Genomic DNA, 27,237 nt, shown 5'->3' on the forward strand with positions numbered 1-27,237 from the left:
ATTGTGCTGCTATAAATATTGATGTGGCTGTGTTGCTGCAGTATGCTGATTTTAACTCCTTTGGATATATATTGAGGAGTAGGATAATTAGGTCAAATAGTGGTTCTATTCCTAGCTTTTTGAGGAATCTCCATACTACTTTCCAGAGTGGTTGTACTTATTTAGATTCACAACAATAGTCTATGAGTTTTCTCTTTTCCCCACATTTCAACATGTCAGCTTAGGAACTGACTTCCTCAACAAGACTCCTAAAGCACAAGAAATAAAATAAAAAAATCAATTAATAAAATGGTATCAAAATAAAAAGCTTCTTCACAGCAAAGGAAACAATCAAGAGCACGAAGAGAGAACCTTCAGAATGGGAGAAAATCTTTGCCACCTTCAACTCAGAAAAGGCATTAATTTCTAGGATATACAAAGAACTCCAAAAGCTTATCAACAAAATAACACACTTCTTGATACAAAATAAAATAATCACAGTTACTAATATCACCACTGGTCATCAGAAAGTTGTTTAATTATAGAAATTTTTCAACATAGAGTGATGTATACAAATTTTCCAATTCTGAATTTTACTTGATCTTGAAGTTTATCATTAGTAATGGATACTGTCAATTGCTTTTTTTTAAGTGGCAAGTGTTATGGTTTGGTGTCCCACAAAAGCTCACATGTGATCCAGCCAAGAAGGATTAGAGGAGAAATGATTGGGTTGTAAGAGTCTTAACCCAATTCAGTGATTTAATCCCCTGAAAGATATTAACTGAAGGCTGTGGCTGGAGGAGGTGGGAATTGGGGTATGGCTTTGGGCATATATTTGTATCTGGAGCGTAGACTCTCTCTCTGCTTTCTGATCACCATGATTTGAGCTGCTTCCCTCTGCCACCTTCTCCTGCCATGATGTTCAGCCTCACCTCCAGCCAAGGAATGGAGCAGGCCTTCTCTGGACTAAGACCTCTGAAACTGTGAGCCCTCTAATAAACTTTTCCTCCTCTACAATTGTTCTGGTCAGAAATTTTAGTCACAGCATCTAAAAAGCTGACTAAAACAGCAGGCTACCTCTGTTAGTGTTTTGAGAAAATGTCTCCCAAATACCCAAATTTGAAAAAGTGAATAGTTCAGTTCACAACTCAAATAACCACAAAAGTGCTTTTCCTTGGGATAACCATAGTAATTTGGTATGCAACAGAAGCACTTTATGCCTCTATTTTCCATTAAATGGGATTGAGATATTTTTTAAACCTGATCAACTTTACTGCTTCATCAATGAAGTAAATCTGAATTTTTACCCTATAAAGTGCATGGCACAGTTAAATACAATGACTACTAGTACATTTTGTGTTGCTGCTTTTCTTTGTGCTAAGGTGTCAATGATTTTACCAACTATTGTATTATCAGTTTTTAAAAAAAACTAATAACATCTAAGTATTATTAAGATAATAATTTTACCTTGAGGACTCCCTAGAAGACTCAGGATCTTGTGGATTATTTGATGAATTGTTGAGCTAGATAATAATCAATGATTCTTCTAATTCTGCAATTTCAAGACACTAGTAAAATTAGTATCTGAAATTGGAAAAACACTGAATTGAGATAATGTAAGTTTTCTGAGTTTGCATTTTGCTTATCATAAGTTCAAGATCTATGAAAGAGAATAAATATGTGGTTCAGGTTAGAGTGTTATTTTGGGCTGAGGCCTGTCTAGTCGAACAAATTAATCAAAAGAAATAATGTTAACAATGAACACCTGTCCTAATTATTTATGCCAATAAAATAACACTTAAAAAACACATTTTAAAATGATAGCCTTGAGAGTAATCAACAAAAATGACACTAATATAGGAATATGCACATATACCAACAGAACAGAAGAGAAAGCCCAGAAAGTTATTCAATGCATGCAGAGTCACCTTACCTTCAACAAAGGCACCAAAAATACACAAAAATTACAGCAGAGTCTCTTCAATAAATATTGTTCAAAACACTGGATATTTTTGGGGTGCTGTGGCAGTCATGTATAATCCCAGCAACTCAGAAGGATGAGAAAGGAAGATCACAAGTTTGAGGCCACGCTCAGCAACATAAAGAGATCCTAAGCAAGTTAGGAAGTCCCTGTCTGAAAATACTACATAAAAGGCTGGGAATGTAGTTCAGTACTAAAACATAGTTGTGCTCAACCCATAATATCAAAAAGAAAGAAGGAAAAATACTAAAACACATTCTGTATGATCTTATGTATATGTGCAATCTAAAGAAGTCAAACTTATTGAAATAGAATAGAAGGGCAGCTACCAGGGAAAGGTGGGGAAATTTAAGATGAATAAATTCTGAAGATCCAAATGGTGACCATAGTTATTAATACTGAATTGTCTACTTGAAATTTTTAAGAGAGTGGATCTTATGTATTCTCAGCACACATACACACAGCAAAAAAAAAAAAAATACGCAAGGTGAGGGAAATATTAATTAGCTTTACTGTGGTAGTCTTTTCACAGGGAAAACATAAAAACAGTATGTTGTATATCTTAAATATACTAAATTTTTATTTGTCAACTATAACCTCAAATAAAACTTGAAAAAATATATAAAATGTTGAACTTGAGCTAGAAAGACCTGTTTGCTTTTGTCTTGCTCTATCTACTTTTGCCTTCCCACCATGAATCTGGCTCCATCCTAATCCCCAGAGCAACACAATGGCAAGAAATTACTTTGTAAACTTTATTTCATCATCCAGTAGAACTTAGATTATGCTAACTAACTCAGACCAAAAATTTTATAACCTTGCTTCAACTTCTTTTTTCTTAGGCACTCCTTTTCTACTAGATTTACCCTTCTGAACTCTGGTATCAAAGTTTTTAATGTCCACATACCCCTCTGAGTATACAGGAATTTCATAAAAGTAGGAAGAAATTTATTAATGGGTTAAGAGAGAGCAATGCAGTAGGAGTAGGACTATTATTAAAGACGGCGCTGTCTAGAATGGCAAATCAAATAACATTACTAAGAAATGTTTTCAAACCCAAAAGTCAAGCCAAAGATGCAAATTAAAATCAATGAATAAAAAGAACAAGATAAGGCAAAGTTTGAGCATAAGCTGAAGCCCCCTTTTATTTAAGCATGCCTATGGGCTGGAATCTATGTGATCTCTCCCACTAGTTTTTTGTCTGATTACTCTGCCTAGTGCATCTTGTCTTTCTGTAAGAAAGGCACATTGAAAACTTTGGTATACTGTATACCTCCAATCTGAATATTGTTTCCAACATATTTTTTCCCTCACAAACCCTTATACCTCCCATCAGGAAGTCCTGCTTTGTATAGATTGATTTTGGTTGTCTACTGTACTGTCAAAAGGAAACTGAATTCTAAATAAGATTAGTTGTAGGAATCCTTATTACTCTGCATAGAATACTATAGTTTCTGGTAATGAGAATTTCTTAAGTAATAGACTCAAAATTTTCCAATTCCTTTTTAGTTCCATAAAATAACTGATCAAGTGGCCTTTTCAGGGCTAGTTCAGCAAGTTGGATAGTTCTTTCATCCCATAAAGTCTTATCTCACATTGTATAGCTGAGCAAACTCTCAAATGAGCCCACGATGGTCTCAACACTCAAGTTACCTCTATAATTTTACAGTGCAATGGTAATCTATAATATAGCAAGATTTTATATCTCCTCTGCTATAGTATGAGCACTATGATAGCAGAACATAAAAAGATAATGAATACAAAAATCTTCAATTACAAATAAGTCAGAAAAGCCTAAATTATCTAACAGAATTAAAATAAGCTACAATTTATGTTACTTAACTTCATGCCTCCCCTAAGAATGCTAATGCCAATATCTAAGAGTTGTTCCTCTGATTTTACATAAAATCAGACTTATTGCTAGCAAAAATTCATAAGTATATTAGGTTTATTGTTTTAAGGTAGAAGAAGCAACATGAGATGTAGATTTACATAATAAATGTTACTCATCAAATAAGCAACAACATCCAATGAACCCAGTTAAAAGTTTGAAATGAATACATTTTGTTTTGTCTAGCATCAAAATCACATATTGATAAATATGATTTGGGGAATATGTTTGATTTCCCTGGAATGGGTACAAAATATAAGTAATGTGAGAAAAAGGATAAATGATCAAAACCCAGTTTTTATCAGACATTGTTTGTGGCCTCCCTAAGAGCTATCCTGCCTTTTTCTTGCTAACAAAACCCTAATTTTGTTCAAGTGGCAGTGTATACAGCCTCATAAGATGAAGAAGCTTTTGTCTCAGTGGGACAAATGAGCATCCAGAAATTGTTTTAGAAAGCAATAAGAGTGGTGTCCTTGTTGTCATGATGACTGGAGTATTGCTAGCATTGAGTAGGTGAGTCTCATAAATACTAGGTGTCATATAATGTACTGTGTAGTCCTACAAAATTAAAAACTATGTCAAATTTCTTTGAATCTCAAATGTCTACTCAGATATTCATTGAAATTATAAAAAGCCTATTTAAAATTTTCAAACCTACATCTGTTTTCACATATATATTACTCAGTTTTGCATTACTAAAACAAAATACCAGAAGCAATTAACTTTGTAAAAATATAATGTTCATTTAGCACAGTTTTGGAGGTTCAGAGGTATGGCACCTTCATTAGCTCAGTTTTGGTTAAGACTTTATAGCAAATGGCAGAATGGCAATGGCAGGAGTGGGTGTCAGAGGGAGCACTCACATCTCAATCAGGAACAGAGGAAAAGACTATGGGTTACTACAGGCTTTCTCCTTTTTAAATTTATTTTTATTTGTTCTAATTACTTATACATGACATCAAAATGCATTTCATTTCAGGCTTCCTCCTTTTATAACATTCCTCCCAAAAGAACTCACTCAGTTGAACTACCTCACATTGCCAGTGACATATGAATCTCTCAATTGGGGCTCACCTCCTGTCAGTGTTACCCTCTGAACCAAACTTTTAATCATAATGGACCATTGGAGGTCATAATTTAATCAAAATACTAAAGCATTTAACTCCTAATTATTTTATTTTTTTGTGCTTGCATTAATGAAATTATTTTCTTGATTTGCATGGCCCCTTTTGACTCCTTCTTTTGTGCTTGGAATACAAATACATACATACATATATATATATATATATATATATATATATATATATATATATATATATATCATAGAATATGAGGTTTCAATTCACATTGTGGAATGGTTAAATCAAAGTATTTAATTATTTAATTATGTAGTACCTAACATATCATCTTTTTGTAGTGAGAACATTTAAAATCTATACTCTTAACATTTTCATGTATGTATTATGTTGCTGTTAATTATAGTCACCATTATATATATTAGACCTCTGAAACTTGTTGCTTGCTCCTTACTAAAATTTTAAATATAAATTGAAGATATACTCTGATTTAGGTAAAGGTGTATGTTATAGAATTTAAATTAACCACTAAAATTAAAAAATGCAGCAAGGAGATAAAATGTAATAAAGTTATTCAATGTAAAAGGAGGAATAAAAGAGGAAAAAAGAGACAAAAATTGGACAAATAGAAAAATAGCAAATAGGGGCTGGGGTTGTGGCTCAGCGGTAGAGTGCCTACCTAGCACGGGTGAGGCCCTGGGTTCAATCCTTAGCACCACATGAAAATAAATAAATAAAATAAATGTATTGTGTCCAACCACAACTAAAAACTATAAATATTTGAAAAAAAGAAAAATAGCAAACAGATTTAATCCTAGCTATGTCCATGATCACCTTAAAGGTCTCTGGTTCAAATATTCAAATCAAAAGTTAGACATTGTCAGATTGGATAAAAAGCAAGATGTAGTGATACTATGCATTAAAGAAATGCAACTTAAGTATAAAAACACACATAAGTTAAAAATGGGACATGATATGCCATGCAAATCATACTTAAAAAAACTCAAATCACTTGGGTGGATATTTCAATATCAAACAATGTAGATTTCACAGCAAAGAATATCACCAGGGATAAATCAGGTCAATTCTCAGTTATAAAGTTAACAATAAATTAAGAAGACATAATAATACTAAATAGGTACACAACTTGTTGAGAGCCACAGCCAAAGGGGCCCCAGCAAACTTCCAGCTGCCAGCAAGCTTCAGACTGCCCCAGCAACATCTAGCTGATTGGCTCCTCTGCGGTGATGTTCATTGGGCTGTTTCCCTGCCCTTCAGACTGCCAGCTGATGATTGGCTCACAGCTGCCCCAGCAACATCTAGCTGATTGGCTCCTCCACGGAGCTGCTCATTGGGGGACTTCTTTGGCTCTGCCCACGCAACCCAGCCAATCGGCCTCAAGAGGAGGAGGATTGTGGGAGGTTGAGAGGCTGGTGTGGGGGAGAGAGGCTTGTGGAAGCCGGTGGTGGCAGTTGGGCTCTGAGGGTTTTTCCCTGGAGCTGTTTTGTTTGGCGTTTGTAGTTCTAAAAATAAAGTTAGTTTCTTTTTGACAAGTGGCTCCTGATTTGTGCCAAGCCAGACTTCGGCATTTGGTGGCTCGCACGGGGAGCAACTGAGGGTAAGTAAACTGCTCGCCCCTGAGGGCAGGGCGAGAGGATGGGGAGCCATTCTAAGTCTCCTCTTTTGTTTTGCTTCGTTTTTGTTTTAACTTTCCTGTCCCTGGAGATGAGTAAGAGGGAAGAAAAACCACTCACATCTGAGGAAAAACTATTTGCGTTTGAGGAACAGATAGGGAGAAAGGACGGATGCATATGTCAGGAGGATAGAAAGGCTGTTATAATGATTTTGTGTGGTTCCCTTTTTATTGGATTCTGTCTCGGTTTTGTTTGGCGTCATCTTGTTGGGTTGTATTATAGTAGAAATACGGGATCAGCAATTAGTAAAAAACAAACCGAAAGAGTGTTAAGTAAATTGTTAGAGGAAGGAAGCTTCCCAGTAAAATCAAGAGCAGTCAGGGCATACGTTGATGTAATACAAGAATATAGCCCATGGCTTTTTAAGGAGGAGCTGTTAGATATATCACAATGGAACCATCACGGTGAAGATTTAAAAAGAATAGAAAAGAACAACCCAGGGACTCTGCCAGTTGGCACATTGTCATTGTGGACGTTGGTATCTAGTTTGCTTAGTCCAAAGCCTTCAGTTCAGACAGAGGTAGAGGAAGAAGAAGACATATTGATTCAAGTAGAAGAGGAAGTCTCTCAAGTTAGTCAGACAGAGGAAAAGATTCAAGTAAAAGCTCGAGCTAGTCAGAAAGAGGAAAAGATTCAAGTAAAAGAGAAGGTCTTTCGAGATAGTGAGACAGAGGAAGGAAGTTTAGAGCAGAAAAATCTATCAGGGGAAAATTTAAAACAGGAGACTGCTAATAAGACCCTTTTATTAGAGAGCGTAAGTGTCCCACCAACAGCACCGCCTCTACAGGAGACTGCTACTAATAGCATTCTATCACCAGAGGGCATAAGTGTTCAACCAACAGCGCCACCTCTACAGGAGACTGCTACTAACAGCACTCTATCACCAGAGGGCATAAGTGTCCAATCAACAGCACCACCTCCATATGCTAAGAGACTCCCAACCCCCGCAGTTGATAGTTTGGATCCTGAGACAGGATCTCAAGTATGCCCTGTATTTGAGGTAGGAGGGCAGCGAACTTACCAGGGTTTAAATTTCAAATCAGTGAAGGAGCTAAAAGAGGCTGTAGCAACCTATGGTCCTCAAGCACCCTTCACTGTAAGCTTGGTCGAATCCATTACCAACTTAAGCATGACGCCAGCAGATTGGGCTAGTTTGTGTAAAGCTGTGCTAAATGGAGGACAATACCTGTTATGGAAGGTTGCCAATGAGGAATTTTGCAAGGAGACGGCTAGTCGAAATGCAGCAGCTGGTTATCCTCAGAGAAATCTAGATATGTTGTTAGGAAAGGGACCTTATGAGGATCGGCAGCAACAACTTGCATATGATCCTGGTGTATATTTACAAATTGCTGTAGATGCAGTTAGGGCATGGAAGTCTTTACAAGAACCTGGAGGTTTACAAGGTCAATTATCTAAGATAATACAAGGAGCTAATGAACCTTACGCTGAATTTGTAGATAGGCTTATTCAAACAGCTACCAGAGTTTTTGGGAATACAGAACAAGCAATGCCATTTATAAAACAACTGGCTTATGACCAAGCGAATCGTTGGTGTAGAGATATCATTAGACCATGGAAACAGGAAGATTTAAACACATATATTAAATTATGTAGAGACATTAATGAACAAGGGCAAATTGTGGCAGCTGCAGTAAAACAAGCTTTAGATGCCAGAGACATTAATGAACAAGGGCAAATTGTGGCAGCTGCAGTAAAACAGGCTTTAGATGCCAGAGACATTAATGAACAAGGGCAAATTGTGGCAGCTGCAGTAAAACAGGTTTTGGATGCCAGAGACATTAATGAACAAGGGCAAATTGTGGCAGCTGCAGTAAAACAGGCTTTAGATGCCAGGCCAAGAACATGCTACAATTGTCAACAAACAGGACATTTTAAAAGGAATTGCCCCATAGGAGGAGGGTTTAACAAAACTAGGTATCAAACAAGTAGAATACCGGGTATTTGCCCACGATGCCGTAGAGGGAGACATTGGGCTAATGAATGCCGTTCTCAAACCACCATAGAGGGTACTCCATTATATTGGGCTAATGAATACCGTCCTCAAACCGCCATAGAGGGTACTCCATTATCAAAAAACGAACAAGGACAAGGTGTTTATCCACAATATCGTGGACAAAGGCATCAGGCTCCGTTGCCAAAAAATGGACAGGGGGCCCCAATGCTCCGGGGCCCCAAACCACAAATATACGGAGCACTGGAGGAACCCAGCAACCCCAGCAACCCCATCAGGGTAGTGCCCAGCACATCAGATCCCTCATCAGACAAACCAGAGGGAGCGCAGGGTTGGACATCTGCGCCTCCACCAAATCAGTACTAACTCCAGAGATGGGAGTTCAAATCATTCCCACAGGGGTAAAAGGACCTCTTCCCAAAGGAACAGTAGGCTTATTATTGGGACGCAGCTCTTCTACTCTAAAAGGACTTTTGATAAGTCCTGGGGTAATTGATTCCAATTATGAAGGTGAAATAAAAATTATAGCCAGTTCTCCAAAGGGTATATCAGTAATTTCACCAGGAGATAGAATAGCACAGTTACTAATAATACCAAGCCTACATGATAAATTTTCCAGTCATGTTGTAGAAAGAGGTTCCAAGAGATTAGGCTCCACAGGTGTAGATTGGGCTATGCTTTCTTTAAATTTAGATTCTCGACCCATGCTAAAACTAAATATTCAAGGACATGAATTTAATGGGCTACTGGATACAGGTGCAGATCTTAGCATCATCTCTCGTCAAGAATGGCCAAAACATTGGCCATTACAACAAGCCACTCAATCGCTTCGAGGCCTAGGAGTGGCGACTAATCCCGATAGAAGTGCAATGCTATTAGATTGGAAGGATCCTGAAGGATGTGAAGGAACTATACAGCCATATGTATTGGATTATCTTCCCGTAAATTTATGGGGACGAGATGTCTTAGATCAATTAGGTTTGACATTAACAAATAATATCAATCAAAATGCACCCACTATTATGGCTAGACAAGGTTTTAGGAAAGGAAAAAGATTAGAAAGACAAGAACAATGTATAGCAGCACCAATACAAATAGATCAAGGAACAGACAGACATGGGTTGGATTTTCACAAAGGGCCACTGAGACAATAAAAATTACATGGAAATCAGAAAGACCAGTATGGGTTCCTCAGTGGCCCTTGACTAAAGAAAAGACACAAGTAGCCCATGATCTGGTCAAACAACAATTAGCGGAAGGACATATACAACCTTCTGTATCTCCCCATAATACTCCCATTTTTGTCATCAAAAAGAAATCTGGTAAATGGAGATTACTGCAAGATTTAAGAGCCATTAACAATGAAATGGTCATTATGGGACCTGCTCAATCGGGGATTCCTCAATTGTCTGCTTTGCCAAAAACTTGGTATGTTTTAGTTATAGATATTAAAGATTGTTTTTTTTCAATTCCAATTCATCCTGAGGATAGTCCACGTTTTGCATTTACTATCCCTGCACTAAATCATGAAGGTCCTGATCAGAGATATGAATGGAAAGTACTCCCTCAAGGGATGGCTAACAGCCCAACTATGTGTCAAATTTATGTTAACAAAGTAATCCAGCCACTTAGAAATCAAAATCCTGAACTACAAATATTTCACTATATGGATGATGTGTTATTGGCACACAAAGCTAAAAACACATTGCTAGAATGTTATGCCACACTTACAAACTTATTAAAAAATTATAATCTAGAGATAGCAATAGATAAAGTGCAATTAAATTTTCCAATTAATTATTTAGGAGTTCTATTATCCTCAACCATGGTCCGTCCACCAAAAATTCAAATACGAGTAGATCAACTCAAATCACTTAATGACTTTCAAAAGTTATTAGGAGACATAAATTGGATAAGGCCTTATCTAGGTATTCCAACAGGAGAATTGGGACCTTTATTTGATATCCTAAAAGGTCCATCAGATCCAAATTCACCCCGAATGTTAACGCCTGAAGCAAGAAAGGCATTAAAAATCATTGAAACATATATGGAAAATATGCATTTGGATAGAATTGATATAAGTTTGCCTTTATTATTTATTGTACTACCAACAAAATATATTCCTACAGGAGTATTTTGGCAAGAAGGTCCATTATTATGGATACATTTATCTTATTCTCCTAACACTATTCTTACTAGGTATCCTGAGGCTGTAGGACAATTAATACTCAAAGGAATAAAAACAGCAAAGGCAGTGTTTGGAATTTCTCCCCATAAAATTATTACTCCATATACTATGAATCAAATTGATGAATTAGCTAATGAGTTAAATACTTGGGCAATAATAATGTGCAAATCTAATGTTTCATTTGATAACCACTTACCATCTAATCCTTTATTGTCTTTTTGGTCATTGCATCCTGTAATTTTTCCAAAAATGACAAGAAAAACACCTATCATGAATGCTCCAAATATATTCACTGATGGGTCAAATAATGGTACAGCAGCAATAGTTACACCTGATCAAGCTTTTACATTTTTAGTACCCAAACAATCAGCTCAAAAGGTAGAGCTTAATGCAGTATTACAAACTTTTGTGATGTTTAAAGATTCTGTATTTAATTTATTTTCTGATAGCCAGTATATAGTTAATGCTATAGTATCCCTTGAAGATGCTGGTAGAATTTCCCCTTCTTCTACTGTTTTCTCTTTGTTTTCCACTATACAAAGTTTAATCTGGGACAGAAAAGATCCATTCTTTATAGGACATATCAGGGCACATACAGGATTGCCTGGAGCCCTTAGTTTGGGCAATGATTTAGCAGATAAAACTACACGTGACATACATATTTTCTCTATACTAGAAGAAGCTATAAATTTTCATGAAAGATTCCATGTCAATGCTAATACTTTACAAAAGCGTTTTAAAATAACTAAGGAACAAGCTAGACAAATAATAAAACAATGTCAAAATTGTGTGACCTTTTTACCACAAGTTAATCTTGGAGTCAATCCTAGAGGATTGATGCCTAACCATATTTGGCAGATGGACGTCACACACTTGCCAGAATTTGGAAAATTAAAATATTTGCATGTTACAGTTGATACTTCTTCTGGATTTTTGATGGGCTCCCTTCATGCCGGTGAAAAAACTAAAGATGTTATAGCTCATTGCTTACAAAATTTTGCCACTGTGGGCATTCCAAAACAGTTAAAAACAGATAATGCCCCTGGTTATACGTCTACTTCTTTTAAACAATTTTGCTCATCATTTGGCATTACTCATATAACAGGAATCCCATACAATCCACAGGGTCAAGGCATAGTTGAAAGAGCTCATCAAACTATTAAAATGTACTTATTAAAGCAAAAAGACGGAATTGGGAAGGGGTATATATTCCCCAAAGATAAACTTAAAATAACTCTTTTTACTCTAAACTTTTTAAATTTGGATTCATCAGGACTTAGTGCTGCAGAAAGGCATATGTGTCCAAAAAATGTACATAAGCCCAAGGTACTTTGGAAAGATATTCTAACAGGACAATGGAAAGGTCCTGACCCAGTAATTGTCTGGAATCGGGGGTCTGTTTGTGTGTTTCCACAGGAAGAACAGCAGCCGATTTGGATTCCAGAGAGATTAACCAAGGTTCTGACCCAGAACAGCAGCCGATTTGGATTCCAGAGAGATTAACCAAGGTTCTGACCCAGTGATTGTCTGGAGTCGGGGGCCTGTTTGTGTGTTTCCACAGGGAGAACAGCAGCTGATTTGGATTCCAGAGAGATTAACTAAAGCGATTTCTACAGACCAAAAAGAAGATGATTTAGCTCAAATCCATAATAGCTGATATCCAAAACTCCAATTTGGCTATCCTTACATCTGCGACAGAACCAGGATGCTTTTTTCAATATCTATTTTATTATTGCCCTTTCCCATATCATGAAGTTCTATTTTATTTTTTTGAGCTCATACAGACCTAGGTTAATGTTTTGCTGATCAGTTCTATTTTTTTTTGACTATAGAGTTTTTAAACATTGCAATAGAGATTTTACCTGTAAAAAGTTATAAGGCCTTTACTATTGTGTTATGTGTTGTATGTATTATATTATGTGTGCACACTTGTGTTTTGTGTTATATGTTTAAATGTACGTATGTCCAATGTACATATTTCTATATATCATATATGATGAGCGCTCATGAAAAGATGGATCCAAATATTTTTTTTTATTCACGTGATTTAAATGGTTTAATTTAAATTGGGTAAATAACTGTTAAGAATTGTTTTAATATGTAAACAAAAAGGAGGTTAACAGATCTGTTTGTTTACTCTCACCTTTAGTTTTCATTATATTTAATAATTCTCTTCACTATAATATAAATTGTTAAGAAAATTGTTTTCTTTTAAGAAAATTGTTTTCTTTTAGTGCCTTCTGGAATGTTACCTAATTTTTTCTTTAGCCATTATTGCCAGAATTTCTATCTTCATCCCAGTGCCGATGAAGATAATATAAATTGTTAAGAAAATTGTTTTCTTTTAGTGTCTTCTGGAATGTTACCTAATTTTTTCTTTAGTCATTATTGCCAGAATTCCTATCTTCATCCCTGTGCCGGTGAAGACAAAGATAAAACTAATCTACAGTTTCTGCAATAGCCATCACTGAACTGCTTACAGAACTTGCACTGAACTGCTTACAGAACTATGTGTCATTTGTATGCATTGTGAACTATCTGTTGGTGCAGCGACTTGTGGTAGTGTTGGGGTATTTTTGCTGATGATATCATCGGTGGTACAATTTTCCCAAAAGGAGCCGTCAATTGACTTGGTATATCTTCCTCCCTTCTGCTTGTCATGATCATTCAGCTAAAATTTGGGGGTCAACAGAGGTGAGGCAAAGAACCTCACCCCCCCCCCCGCTGAGACCTCTCCACAGGTGTGGCTGTACTGGACCGGTAGTCAATGACGGGTAAGATCCAATTACAATGGTACCAACCTAAGACAGGAGGCTGACGCCCTGAGGTCAGCTCATCCGAAGACGGGTAAGGACCATATGTATTGGACAACCTAAGGCAGGCACGGTCCATAAGCCACATGCTTGTTGTTTAAACAGAGAGGGGGAGATGTTGAGAGCCACAGCCAAAGGGGCCCCAGCAAACTTCCAGCTGCCAGCAAGCTTCAGACTGCCCCAGCAACATCTAGCTGATTGGCTCCTCTGCGGTGATGTTCATTGGGCTGTTTCCCTGCCCTTCAGACTGCCAGCTGATGATTGGCTCACAGCTGCCCCAGCAACATCTAGCTGATTGGCTCCTCCACGGAGCTGCTCATTGGGTGACTTCTTTGGCTCTGCCCACGCAACCCAGCCAATCGGCCTCAAGAGGAGGAGGATTGTGGGAGGTTGAGAGGCTGGTGTGGGGGAGAGAGGCTTGTGGAAGCCGGTGGTGGCAGTTGGGCTCTGAGGGTTTTTCCCTGGAGCTGTTTTGTTTGGCGTTTGTAGTTCTAAAAATAAAGTTAGTTTCTTTTTGACAAGTGGCTCCTGATTTGTGCCAAGCCAGACTTCGGCACAACTAATCATAGAGCTTTGAAATACATAAATAAAAACTGACAGAACTGCAAGAATTAGGTAAATCCAAAATTACAGACATAGTGACCAGGAAACAAACAGAGAAGACAAAATTTGTCAATATCAAGAAAAAGAAAAACAACAAAATTTAATGATAATACAGATGTTAAAAAATACTAGTGTATTAATGGAGTTGGGGTTGTGGCTCAAGTGGTAGAGCGCTCACCTGGCATGCATGAGGCACTGGGTTTGATCCTCAGAACCACATAAAAATAAAATATATTGTGTCCACCTAAAAAACTAAAAAGTTAACATTTAAAAATAGTGTATTACTATTAACTTTATGACAATAAATTTGTCAACAAAACATAAAAATTTCTTGAAGACCATAAATGACCAAATCTCACTCAGATGACATATCCTGAGTAGCCCTGTATCTACTAGGGAAATTGATTTGTGGCTTACAAAGAAAACTTAGTCTTTAAAGATGAATTATATCAGAGATTTAAAAGATAAATAATACCTGTCCTGCCAAAACACTTTTAGGTAGTTAAAAAACCATGGACTATGACCATTGAGTAGGTCAATATTAATCAATTTAAGTGAAATAAAATATTAAATATACCCATGAATTCAGTCATATAGTTTATTTCAGTTTTAATTTATATATGTATATTTATACTGCATTAAAATATATATATTTTATTTCTTACAGTTAATTGGAATAAATAAAAATTAAAACCCCCAAAGAGGGGTGCACCATATAATTAATCATATGGCAAAAATAAAAAAGGAAAAAGATAATTTAAATAGAAGTATAAAAATCAATTGACCAAATCCAACATCTGGTCCCCCAAAACTCTCAGAAAACCAGAACTCATAAGATTTATTATGAGTTAACCTGACAAGGAGTTTAACCTGCCCCAAACACTAAACTTAGTGGTGAGAGACTAAAAAATTACCCTGTAAGATTTATGAAAAGCCAAAGATACCTTTTCCTTTCTGATCACTGCTCTTTAATATTATACTAGAAGCTCTGATTAGTGTAAACAGGGAAGAGCAAGAAGGAATGGAACAAAGAAAGGAAGGAGAAAGAAGAAGAGAAAGAAAAGAAATAAAAGTCATCAATTTCTCCAAGTCTGCCATGGAATTAGATGGTACTGATTTTCACCACCCCCCTAAGGAAAACATTATAAGAATATGGCTACAAACTAGGCAAAATTATTATTATTTAGGAGACAAGCATTTTGGTGAAGCCCATGGGAATCTTTTAGTTGAAAGGCATTTGGCAGCTTACTTCAGCTATTTAATAAAAATCAATATGAATTGTAATACATTCTTCTGTCATATATAACAAATAAAAAAAATAACAAAAGAAAAGTCAGAGGCAATGGTCTTTTTAGAGACATAGACACAATTTTCCTACTCAGTTCCTTATCCTCATCTATTTTCAGGGTTGTTTCCTTGTGTAATACTGTAATATTATATGTGTTGATGAGTAAGTTTAATAAGGAAAAGTTAAAATGTTCTAATAATAAGAAAATAAAATCATTATACAATGAATTCAACTGTCAAATCATATCAAACATGACCAGAACACACACCACACAGTCATTAGGATGCATTCCCTGTCATTAAAGGAATTCATAAAGTCCCAAAGTTGTAAATCTCCATGTATAGGTAGTCTTTATAAACAATGGAGAGTAGCATAACATTTGGGTTTCCAGAGAATGTCATAATTCTTTAATTTTTTTTCTATTAAAGGATATGAAAGGCTACATAGTTGTGTGCATTTTCAAACAATTAGGGAAAACAGAAACATTAAATTTTGCAAAGATGTGAGGTTGAATACCATGTGTTTTTAGAATGCCAATGTGTTTTTCTTTATATTTTGTGTGAAAATAATAAACAGGTATGAAATTACTGTTCAAAACCAATAGAAAAGTAAAAAAATGAAAAGTAAAACAAATGAAAATAGAATGATAAATGAAAAAAAAAGTCATCAAGATTGAAATGAGGGCTGGGGATGTGGCTCAAGCAGTAATGTGCTCGCCTGGCATGCGTGCGGCCCGGGTTGGATCCTTAGCACCACATACAAACAAAGATATTGTGTCCACCGATTACTAAAAAAAAATAAATATTAAAAAATATATAAAAAATATTAAAAGAATATTTTTCGAATTATTTGTTCTAAGCAAAACAATGAAAACACACAGGGAAAATCAAAAGATTTAAAATAGTCACAAACATGTTTGAAAATAAAGAAAACTGTTGGCGGACTAAAACTGTATAATCTCAAGATGCGTTATTTACCTGTATGACTGGCAAAAAATAGACAGATAAATGCAGGATAATACAGAGCTTATAAATAAACTTGAAACTATATGGACAACTGATTTTTATTTGTGCATTATAATTATACATAATAGTAGGTTTCATTATGCCATATTTGTGCACGCACATAAAATAATTTCCTCAAACTCTTTCCCCAGTACCTTCTGTTTTCCTCCTCTATCTCTCCCCCCGCCACACCTTTTTTAATCTACCAATTTCTTTTGTAATAATATTATTATTTTAATTAGTTTATTATCATTGTATAAGTGGGATTTATTGTGGTATATTTTGTACATAGACAGAATAATTTGATGGATGTCATTTCCCTGTACTTCCAAATGTCTTCCTTTCCTACCTCCCTCTCAAGCCCCTTCCTTCATTATATTGAATGATTTATTCTTGGCAAAGGTGCAAAAGCAATGCAATGGGAAAAGAATAATCTTTTCAACAAGGACCAGAAAGGGACATTCACTTGCAAACATAAAGAAATAAGCAAACAAAGTTAAACACTTGCCTCAAACCATATTCATTTTTAATCATATTTACAATAAAAGTCAAAATAAATCATACACCTAAGCAAATTAGAGGAAGTTTGTATTTCCAGCTTCTCTGTGACTCTGCATTCAAATAGCAAAAGTACTGCTTTTCAGTGAGGACTATAAAAAAGGGAATTCACTGAAATTCAATCTCAGTCAGTCAGAGTTTCTTAGAGACTGAAACATTCGAATGCATTAAACAAAAAGCAAGCAAGAATACATTGGAGCTGATCTGGCAGCAGTGGCAGTAATGCTTGTTCACTACAGAGGAATAATACAGAGGGATTAACACAACAGATAAATTTGGCACAGAAAAACATGTACATCAGAAAATCACCCTGAACTTAGCTGATTCAGAGGCTGAACAGCAAACTGGCATCTAAAATGTGCTCTGGGTTTCTCAACTGGCAAACAGGGATCTGAGGCAGGAGTGATCTTGAAGAGTTCATGTGCATCTTTCTACTGCGAAACCCTGGTAGATCATACCAAACATTGACCTACTGCCCCAGCAAGTGTCTGCCATGTGGCCTAGATGCTCATCATGTGTACCAAGATGAACACAAGTGAAATAGGCACAGAGATAATTATATTCAAGGGGAATAAAGTCAGAAATACAGAAAAGGGTACATCTCACTTTTTCTTTAAATCTGGAGGCTAAAAAATTTAGCCAGAAGGTTGGAAAACTCAAAAGGCAAGTTTGAATATACTAAGGGACTAAGCCAGGGAATTCCATATGCATGGGCAACAGAATATGTGAGACATGTAGAGGGCTAACTACCCTGCTCCCTGAATAGAATTCTTGGGATACTCATGAAATTCAGACTCCTAACAGAAATCAGCATCTGCCTGGCCCTGTAGATGTGTTGATCTAAACTTTCCAGAGCAAACATCACCCAGAAAAGTCCCTAAACCCTGATTAGATCTAAGTCCCAACCAAAAGAAATCCCCTTAGAACTTTACTGCAACAGCTCCCTGGGAGGAGTGCACTGATCTGAATTCTCCAGACAAAACTCCAATGCATAGTACTTCACATTCCATCCTATAATATACTCAGGATAAAGGAATCTTAGAGCTATTTAAACCAAATAGAATTTAGGCCGTGAGAAACACAAAAATGGAAGAAGTTAACAGCTACCATTTGTGTTCTCTCTCTCAATATCTATCTGTCACTCATATATATATATATATATATATATATATATATATATATATATATATATTCATTCATTCTCTCTGTCTCTCTCTCTTCGTCCCAGTGCTTAGCTCCAGAAGAAACAAAAAAGAAGAACAATAGGAGATAGGCAATGGCAATCCATCCTTATGAACTGTTCTGACCATCTCAGTGGAGATAATTCTTTCCTTTTTCATCAAGAGTCTTCTCTCTCTCTCTCTCTCTCTCTCTCTCTCTCTCTCTCTCTCTCTCTCTCTCTCTCTCTCTCTCTCTCTCTCCCCTCTCTCTCTCATTTTGTTGTTGCTATTGTTGTTCTGCCAATTGGTTCATGGATGTATATATATTTGTTTCTTTTTCTCTCATTTTTGGCATTGCTTTACAATTGCTATTTTTCTGTCTTGTCTTTTGATGGTCAGGGTTTTTTGATGTTTTTTTTTGTTTTGTTTTGTTTGTTTCTATTTCTCTTCTTTCTTTTTGCCCTAGTAGCAAAATTCTCTTATACACTCTCTCTGCCTTTGTATTTTTTCTATTTTTTTAATAGACACCACTTTCTACATCTCTTTTGAATACTCTCTGTTCACATTTTGAAAATTACAAACTTTCTTTTACTTCCTATCACATTATCTTTTATCTCAATGAAATTTATTATCGCATATTTTAGAAGTATTGGACTTATATAATTTCTACTCCCATGATTCATGTTGTTGCAGTCATTATATTATGGACATCATAGTTGACACCTGCTCTTTCAGGCCAGATTTTGATTATAGCTGTTATAGATTTTCTTATTGGCAATTGATGACTCTATCATTCTATTTTGTTTCAGTTGTTGCTGTTCTTTTGTTTCCCATTTTCTGTGATGTTCTGGGAATCTGCAGAGACACCACAAGTTCATGGGGTAGGTTCTGAACTAACCTGAGCCAAGAGACAGCACACCTTGCTCCACACACAAATAAACCACACTCAGACTTCGAAGATGAATCAATACAAATAATATAAGAAAAAAAAAACACACTAAAGGCCAGACCTGAAATAACACTTGGAGATGCTGCTGCAGGTCCCACTCATAGATATCCACTCCAACAGCAAAAACAGAAGAGTTAACACAAAAACTGTGGATACTACAAATATGATAGGTATGGGTTTCAATCTAGAGCACTCTAGGATACTGTAAAAGTCTGTGCCCTAAAAAGGCCCACAAAGAAGGGTGGAATAGAGACCCTTCACAACAAATGCATAAAAGCCAACACAGAAATACAAGAAATAATTAAAAATCAAGATAACACAACTCCTACTAAAGTTCATAATTCATCAAAAACTGAATCAAAAGATATTGAATTGTATAAAAATGGGATAAAGAATTCAAAAGAATGACTATAGAAATGATTAATGAACTACAAGAGAACATAGAAAAACAATGGAATAAATTAGTCAGTATAGGGTAGGAGCAAGAAATTCAATAAGGAGATAGAGATATTAAAAAAGACCCAAAACAAGAATCTTGGAAATGAAAGATAAAATACATCAAATCAAATGTTCAACTTAAAGTCTCTCTAATACAGTAAACCATGCTAAAACAGTCTCTGAGAGCTGGAAGGCAAAAGGCTATTCTTGAGCATTCAGATAATATTAAGGAAAAAATGAGTTAGTAGGCTCAGAAAAGCTCTGGGACAACATTAAGAGACCAAATTTAAGAATCATCAGAAGTGAAGAGGGTTGAGAAATGCAGGCTGATTTCAGGGATAACCTCTTTAGGAAAATAATAATAGAACATTTTACAAAATTAGAGAGTGAAACAGGCATCCATGTACAAGAGGCATTCAAAGCTCTAAATAGACAAGATCAACAAAGAACTTCTAAATAACACAACATTATACATAAAATGCCTAACATAAAGAACAAGTACAGAATTTTAGAAGCCTTGAGAAAAATAAAAAGTTAGGTCACTTTTAGAGGGAAATAAATCTGAATTACTTCCAATTTCTTGGTAAAATCTCTAAAATCCATGAGGGTTTGAAATAGTATGTTCTAAAGCATGAAAGAAAAATAACTTCTAATGAAGATTGCTATATCCAGCAAATCTGTCCTGTAGAACCAAAGAAGAAATAAAAGCCTTACAAGAAAACCTGAAACAAGAATAAGTTATGACTACTAAGCCAGCACTACATACAATACTGAAAGAAATACTACACATAGAAGAAATCAAAAACACCAGAACTCACAAATAGACAAATCTCATTTGAAGACTACCTAAGAAAATAAGAAGCTGGACCAAATTAAACAGAAATGCAGAAATTAATAAATATCTATATAACATTGACTATAAATGATCTCAACTCTCCAATTAAATGGCATATGCTCACAGAATGGATTAAAAACAATTTACAACTGTATATTGTTTTCAAGAGACTCACCACAATGGCAAAAGCAGTCACAGTCTAAAGCTAAAAATATAGAAATTTATATACTATGCAAACAAAGCCTGAAAACAAACAGGAGTAGCTACTTTAATATCTAAGAAAAAACTTCATACCTAAATTAATCAGAAGAGAAAAAAAAGATTGCTTCATACTTGTGAAAAACAATTCAACAAGAAGATATGATGATAGTAAATATTTATGTCCCAAATATTGGTACACCTAATAACATAAAACACCATCTAAATTAAGAACTCGGACACCAGTGAAATAACACTGGGTGATTTCAACACATCTTTCTCAATGATAGGTAGGTCATCCAAAAATAAACTCAGTGGAGATTTATAAGACCTAAAAATATTATAAATCAACTGGACTTACAGAAATCTTTATAATATTCATCCAACAACATCTATATACTTTTCTCTCAGCTGCTCATTCATCATTCTTCAAAATAAGACTTTATTTAAGACTACAAAACCAACCTTAGCAAATACAAAAAGTCAAATCCCTTGCATCCTCTCTTATGATAATGGAATAAAATTACAAATCAACACCAAAAGAATTCTACAGAAATGATATATAAATATATGGAGATTGAAAACTGAACTTTTGAATGATAAAAAGATGGTAGAAGAAATCAGGGGAGAAATTTAAAAATTCTTAGAATCAAACTAGAATAGCAAAGCAAAATATCAAAATCTCTGAGACACTATAAAGGTGGTTCTGAGAGGGATACTTATAGCTCTGTGTGCCTGCAAAAAAATGTCCCAAATAAACAATGTAATGGTGCATCTGAAGACCCTTGACAAACAAAAGCAAAGCAATTCCAAAACCAATACAAGGAAAAAAATAATTAAGATCAGAGCCAAAATAAATAAGATTAAAATTTTTAAAAGAGCAATAAAAACTTCCATGTAATTAAGAATTAGTTCTGAGAAAAGACAAAAAAAAGAATAATGAGCCAAAAACAAACTAAGCAAAAGAAAAAGAGAGTTGGGCACTCTAGTGCATGCCTGTAATCCCAGCAGCTTGGAGACTGAGACAGGAGAATCGTGAGTTCAGAGTAGCCTCAGCAACTCAGCAAGGTCCTAAGCAACTCAGCAAGACCCTGTCTCTAAATAAAATACAATAAAGGGCTGAGGATGTGGCTAAGTGGTTAAGCATCCCTGGGTTCAATACCCTATACAAGAGAGAGAGGGGGGGAGGGAGGGAGATAGATATGACCCAAATTAATAAAATTAGAGATGAAAAAGGAAAAATCACCACAGACATCACAAAAATCCAGAGACTCATTAGAGAAAATATTGAAAACTTATACTCTAATAAATTTGAAAACTTTTAAGAAATTGATCCACTTCAGACATACATGACTTGCCAAAGTTGAATCAGGAGGACACAGAAAGCATAAACAGACCAAAAACTTCCAATATGTTAAAAGCAATAATAAAAAGCTTTCCAAAAAAGAAAAGCCCAGGACAAAGGGAAATGTCAGCTGAATTCTACCACATCTTTAAAGGAGAACTAATACTAATGCTCCTCAAATGACTCCATGAAATAGAAAGACATGCAACACTTCCAAATCCATTCTATGATGCCAGTATCATCCTCTTGCCAAAACTAGATGAGGACATATAAAAGAAAAAACACTAAGGACCAGAAACTTAGATATAAAAATTCTTGATAAAATGTTATGAAATCACAGTACATGATATATTTAGAAGATTGTATATCATGACCAAGTTGGTTTTATATCAAGGATGCAAGAAAGGTTTATCATATATAAAACAATAAACATATTTCATGACATAAAGAGAATCAAAGAAAAAATTCACATATCCATTTCAATAGATGTAGATAAAGCCTTCAAAAACTGCAGTACACAAACATAATAAAAACTCTCAAGAAACTAGGAATAAAAGGAACCTAACTAAACATTTGAAAACCTACATACCAAAATCAACATCATAGCAAATAGGGAAAAACTAAAAGCATTTCTTTTAAAATCTGGAACAACACAAGAATGCCACTCTCACCATTCCTATTCAACATAGTAATAGAAATTCTAGCCAGAACACTTAGGCAAGAGAAGGAAATAAAAGGGATAAAAATGGAAAAGGAATCAGCCAAATGGTCACTGTTTGAAGATGATGTAATTCTACAATTAGAAGATCCCAAAAGTTCAACTTGGAAACTTCTAGGGGAAATAAACCATTTCTGCAAAGTAGCAATTTCAAAATCAATAAGTAAAAAAAAATCAATTGCTTTCCTGTATACCAATAATATAGCCCCTGAAAAAGAAATTAAAAGTCCCATTCTTAGCAGCCTCAAAAAATACCTGAGAATAAATTTAACCAAGGAGGTGAAAGACCTCTACAATGAAAACTATAGAACACTGAAGAAATAAATTGAAAAAGACATAAGGAGATGGAAGGACCTCCTATGTCCATGAATATGCAGAATCAGTATTGTTAAAATAATCATACTGCCAAAAGCAATATATAGAGTCAATGTAATGCCCATCAAAATATCAATGGCATTCTTCACAGAAATAGAAAAAAAAGCTCTAAAATATATTTGGAAGAATAAAGACCCAGAATAGCCAAATAAATTCTAAGCCAAAAAAGCAATGTTGGAGGCATCACAATTCCTGATTTCAAACTATGCTACAGAGCTATAGCAATAGAATCTGCATGATACTGGCATAGAAACAAACACATGGACCACTGGAACAGAATGAAAACCACAGCGACAAACCCATGCATCTACAGCCATCTGATCCTTAACAAAGGTACCGAAAACATGCATTTCACAAATCACAATTATTTTAACAAATGGTGCTGGAAAAATTGCTTATCTGTATGAAAAAAAAAAAAACTAAATCCTTACTTCTCACCCTGCACAAAGTCAAATCAAAATGGATCAAAGACCTAGGAATTATACCAAAAATTATAAAGAAAACCTAGGAGCAACATATGCATGGGCATCAATTTTCCCCAAAAGCTCAGAAAATAATGTTAAGAGTTAATAAATGGGATGGCATCAGATTAGATAGCCTTTGTACAGCAAAGGAAATCATTAAATATGTGAAAACAGAACCTACAGAATAGAAGAAAATCTTTGCTAGCTACTCTTCTGACAGGGAATTAATATCTAGAATGTTCAAAGAAATTTTAAAAGCACCTAAAATTAATTTATAAATTAATAATTAATAAAATTATTAATAATCATTAATTATAAATGAAAATAATTAATAAAATACCAATTAATAAATGAGCAAATGAACTAAAAAGACACTTCTCAAAAGAAGAAATGCAAATGTATAAATATGCATAAATATGTATTTATGTATATATATACATATACATATATATATATATATATATGTTTGACATAATTTGTAATTAGGCAAATGCAAATTCAAACTACAGTGTGATTTCATCTGACAACCACCCAGAATAACAATCATCGGGATCACAAATGATAGTAAATGCTGAGACGATATGGAGTAAAATGAACACTTTTACACTGTTGCTAGGACTGTAAATTAGTACAACCACTATGGAAATAAGTATAAAGTTTCCTCAAAAGAGTAGGCATGGAACCACCCTGTGATCCAGCTATACCCCTCCTAGGTATTTATCTTGAAGAATTAAAGCCACCATACTACAGTGATACATACATACCCATGTTTCTAGCAGCACAATTCAAAAATAACCAAACTATGGAACCAGCCTAGGTTTTCATGAAGAAATAAATGGATAAAGAAAATGTGGTATATATACACAATGGAGTTTTATTCAGCCATAAATAAAAATAAAATTATGTCATTTGCAGGAAAATGGATGGAACTAGAGACCATCATGTTACGAAAAGTAAGTAAAACTTGGATGCTTAAGGGCTATATGTTTTCTCTCATATGTGGAAGCTAGAGAGGACAAAGGAAAAGAAAGGTAGATAGGAACTCATAAAAATCAAAGGGAGATTGGTAGAGGAAAGGGACCAAGTGGTGGGGGTTGTAGAGGGAGCAAGGAAGTGCTGGGGAGTGATACTGGCCGAATTATATTGTTATATTGTATGCACATACAAATATGTAACAAGAAATCCCATCAATATGTATAACTATAATGCACCAATAAAAATGTGGGAAAAAATCTATACTGAAATTTCATCTTACAATATTTAGAATAACAGCCATCAAGAATACAAACAATAATAAATGGTGGGTAGGTTTCGGACAAAAGGGATCACTTTGACACTGTTAATGGGATGGCAAATTGTTCTAACTGCTATGGAAATCAGCATGGAGTTTCCACAAAAAACTAAGAATATGGGCTGGGGCTGTTGCTCAGTGGCAGAGCATTTGCCTGGCACTTGTGAAGCACCCGGTTTGATACTCAGCACCACATAAAAATGAATAAATAAAAATAAAGGCTTTGTGTTCATTTACAACTAAAATTTAAAAAAAAACTAATAATATAACCACCACAATACGTAGCTATTCTACTCCTTAGTATTTATACTAAAAAATTAGCACAGTATAGTGACATATAGATTCCCATATTTATAACCACACAATTCATAATAGCCAAATTATGGAAGCAGCCTAGGTGTCCATCAATAGTTAAATCGATGAAGAACATGTGCTATATATACACAACAGAGTTTTTTTGGTTTTTCTTTTTTGGAGGGAGGGGATTGAACTCAGGGGCCCTTGACCACTGAGCCACATTCCCAGCCCTATTTTGTAATTTTTTTTTTTTTTAATTTAGAGACAAGGTCTCACTGAGTTGCCATTGCAGAAGCTGGCTTTGAACTTGCAATTCTCCTGTTTCAGTCTCCAGAGCTGCTAGGCACAATGGAGTTTTATTGAGCCACAAAGAATGAAATTATGTCATTTACATGGAACTAGATGAATCTTGAGAATATTATGTTAAGAAAAATAAGTCAAATTTTGAAAGTCCAGGGTCATATACTTTCCTTTACTCATGGAAGCTAGAGAGGAAAAAGGAAAAGAAAGGTGCAGGATGATCTCAAGAAAATCAAGAGATCAGTACAATATAAATAATACAAAGGAGGAGAGTAAAAGGGGAAATACTGGGGAATGATATTGTCCAAATTATATAGCTATATCATGTATGTATGAATATACAACAACAAAATGCCACCACTATCTACAATTATATGCACCAATAAGAACATGGAAAAAATTAATAAGAAAATTGTAGAGCTATATGTAAGATGAAAACAAAAATTTAGAAGAAAACACAATAGAAAATATTTGTTGTTTTCTTAAACAAAGACTTCTTAGATATAACAACAATGGTGATACACATAAGTGATAAAATACTAAATGGAGATTCATCAAAATTTTTTAAAAGCTTCTAATCTTAAATAGATGCTGTCAAGATAATGAAATAACTATCCAAATATTGTGATAAAATTCTTGCAAAACATAACTGATGAATGACTTATAACCAGAATATTAAAAGACACCTTGAAATTCTATGAAAAGTAAATAACAACCGAAAAAATATTGGCATAAAATTTTAACAAAAGCTTTGTCAGTAATAATAAATGATGGAAAACAAATGCATGAAAAGTTATTCAACATTATTCTTCACTAGGTGAATCTAAATTAAAATCTCCATGAGATACCATTATATATCTATTAGAGTGTTTAAAATTAAAAAGACTATCCATAAAATATTAGCATATATGTGAAGGAATTGGAACTCTCATTCAATGCCAGTGAAAATGTTAAAAGAGTAAAACCAGCCATTCGTCTCCTAGGAATTTATGCAAACAGATGACAGCACATTCCCAAAAAAGGGCATGCAAATGACTATTTATGTCAGCTTTAATAGTAAGACCCAAACATTGAAAATAACACAAATGTCCATCAATGGTGAAATGGATAAATAAACTGAGTCAGAGGAGCAAAGACAACAAAGAATGAAAAAAAATCAAAGGGAGCCTAAGTTGGCTTTTTGTTTTGTATTTGTGTGTGTGTGTGTGTGTGTGTGTGTGTGTGTGTTTACACTGTCTCCAAGACCTGAAAGTGAAAGCCATTGGTTAGTCAGTCATGTGTTGTTGGAAATTCTGTGGCACTGGGGAACAAAACTCACCAGCTACAGCCAAGCTGACAGGTTATGAACTGCAAGAACATAAGGTGTTTATGGGACAAAATCCAGCACAATAATACATATTATGGTAATATCAGAAGAAGAAAGAGAAAGATTATTTGAAGAAATTTGTCCCAACACTTCTAAATCTGAAAAAAGAAAAGTACATACTGATTTAAGAAGCTCCAAAATCTTTGACTAGAATGAATCCAAAGAAAAAAAATTAAGACAAATTATAGATTTACCTCAGCTTACAATGATTCAACTTGTTTTTTTTTTATCTTTATAATATCGGAAAGGCAATATATATGAGATCAAAATTATACATTGAATTTTGAATTTTTATCTTTTCCTAGTGATATGTTATATGATACTCTGATGGAAAGCAGCACCATGGCGTGGCACCCAGTCTGTAATATGATCGTGAGGATACATAACAATTCTCTCTGGTGTATTGTGTTGCTAACCTATGATGTTCAGTGAAAATAAATTTACATTTACTTAA

At 34.9% G+C, this 27,237-nt stretch overlaps 1 long non-coding RNA gene across 1 annotated transcript; it reads left to right on the top strand.

The window, feature by feature from the left end:
- Nucleotides 1-761: 761 nt before the first annotated feature.
- LOC144371713 (uncharacterized) lies at nt 762-27,237 on the top strand. Its single transcript, XR_013431775.1, has 4 exons — nt 762-962; nt 19,017-19,088; nt 24,445-24,482; nt 27,089-27,237. It is a non-coding gene; the product is annotated as an uncharacterized LOC144371713 (long non-coding RNA).

This window comes from Ictidomys tridecemlineatus, chromosome X (genome assembly GCF_052094955.1).
Source record: "Ictidomys tridecemlineatus isolate mIctTri1 chromosome X, mIctTri1.hap1, whole genome shotgun sequence".
NCBI lineage: Eukaryota > Metazoa > Chordata > Mammalia > Rodentia > Sciuridae > Ictidomys > Ictidomys tridecemlineatus.